Source organism: Myotis davidii, unplaced genomic scaffold, assembly GCF_000327345.1.
Source record: "Myotis davidii unplaced genomic scaffold, ASM32734v1 scaffold954, whole genome shotgun sequence".
In the NCBI taxonomy this organism is placed as follows: Eukaryota; Metazoa; Chordata; class Mammalia; order Chiroptera; family Vespertilionidae; genus Myotis; species Myotis davidii.
In genome coordinates, this window is record NW_006285487.1 from 746,992 (window position 1) to 749,349 (window position 2,358).

Here is a 2,358-nt window from a genome sequence, read left to right on the forward strand (position 1 = left end):
AACTCCTCAGGACCTCATGCCCCCTGGGGATCCTGCCAGGACACCCCTCACCCCACTCACCTCCTCAGTTTTTTTTTAAAAAATTTGATTTGATTTTTAAATTATTTTAAAAAATATTTTTATTGATTTCAGAGAGGAAGAGGAGAGAGAGAAACATCAATGATGAGAGAATCACTGATTGGCTGCCTCCTGCACGCCCCCTACTGGGGATTGAGCCCCCAACCTGGGCACATGCCCTTGATGGGAATCAAACCTGGGGCTAGACCAGTGGTCCGCAAACTGCGGCTCGAGAGCCACATGCGGCTCTCTGGCCCCTTGAGTGTGGCGCTTCCTAAGCCTTAGGAGTACCCTAATTAAGTGAATAACAATGAACCTACCTATATAGTTTAAGTTTAAAAAATTTGGCTCTCAAAAGAAATTTCAGTCATCGTACTGATGATATTTGACTCTGTTGACCAATGAGTTTGCCGACCACTGGACACTCATACCCACTGAGCCAAACCAGCTAGGGCTAAACAATTGATTTTAGAGAGAGAGGGAGGGAGAGAGGGAAGGAAAGAAAAACATAGATTTGTTGTTCCGCTTGTTGATGCACTCATCGGTTCATGCTTGTATGTGCCCTGACCAGAGATCGAACCCTCAACCTTGGCCTATCAGGACGACGCTCCATCCAACTGGGCTCCGGCCAGGGCACCTCCTCTGTCTTAGAACATCTCCCGCTCCTCCTGTTCTTGTCCCCACAGTTCCCGAGCCTGCTCCGTGCTGCGTTCCACATTTGCATCTTTAAGTCTTCCCTGCTCTTCTCCTTCGTTCCCCACACCCGCATCCCCACCCTCACCTGCCCCAGTCGGCGCTCCGTCTTCATGCCCTGCTCGAAACCGCCCTTCAAATCCTAACACATGACGTTTCCCAAAACCTAATCTTTTTTTTAAAAATATTTTTATTCATTTCAGAGAGGAAGGGAGAGGGAGGGAGAGATAGAAACATCAATGATGAGAGAGAATCATGGATCCTCTGCCTCCTGCACGCCCCCTACTGAGGATGGAGTCCACAGCCCTGGCATGTGCCCTTGACCGGAATCGAACACAGGACCTTTCCAAGACCCCCTTTCCATCTGTCCCCAGGGGCCTTCCCAGGCTCCTCCTGGATGGCTCTCCTACCCAAGGCCTCTCCGTTAGGTTCAAACCTGAATGGAGGGCCTTTGTGTGTGCACAGGGTGACCCCTCCCAGACCATCCCAGGCCCTCCCGCCTCCTGGAGGGTGACGGTGTCCTCCCTGCATCCCCGTTCCCGGCGTGCTGGGCCCCAGCGCCCGAGGGGAAGGGCCAGGTTTCGGCCCTCCGTGGAAGAGAGTCCGTGGTCAGTGCCTCGCCCACACTCTCTGACCTCTCTGCTTGCCTCCTTCCACCACAGTGGCTGTTTCTCGGTCCCCTGGGGCCTGGGCACTTGCTGTCCGTCTGGAAAGCTTGTAGCTAGGTTATCTGGTCCCTCTGCCCCTGGTCTCCCACTGAGGCCCTTCCCAGCCTTGATTGAAACTGCACCTCCACCCTGGCTGGTGTAGCTCAGTGGTTGAGCATCCACATTTGCATCTTTAAGTCTCCCCTGCTTTTCTCCTTTGCTTCCCACACCTGCATCCCCACCCTCACCTGCCCCAGTTGGTGCTCCGTCTTCATGCCCTGCTCGAAACCGTCCTTCAAATCCTAACACATGATGTTCCCCAAAACCTAATCTTTTTTTTAAAAAATATTTTTATTGATTTCTCTTTATTGCAGAGATGAAGGGAGGAGAGATAGAAACATCAATGAGAGAGAATCATTGATCAGCTGCCTCCTGTACCCCTCCCCTTCTCTCCGACCCCCTTTCCCGCCCCTCACTGGGGATGGAGCCTGCAACTCAGGCATGTAACCTTGGCCAGAATTGAACCTGGGACCCTTCAGTACGCAGGCCAACACTCTATCCACTGAGCCAAACCGGTTTTGGCGGTAATATGGACATTTTAATGATGTTAATTCTAAAAATCCATGATCATGGTATATTTTTCCAATTGTTTATATCTTCCTTTACCTCTTTATTCAACATCCTGTATTTGTCTGCGTACAAGTCTTTTACCTGCTTGGTTAAGTTTATTCTTAAGTATCATAATTTTTTTGATGCAATGGTAAATGGGATTGTTGGTTCAGTTTCTCTTTCTGAGAATTCATTATTGGTGTATAAAAGTACCATTGATTTCTGGGTGTTAATTTTGTATCCTTCTACATTGCTGAACTCTTTTCTTAAATCTAGTAGTTTTTGGTCAAGTCCTTCAGGTTTTCTGTGTACGGTATTGTGTCTGTGAGGAGAGAGCCCATCACCCCCCACA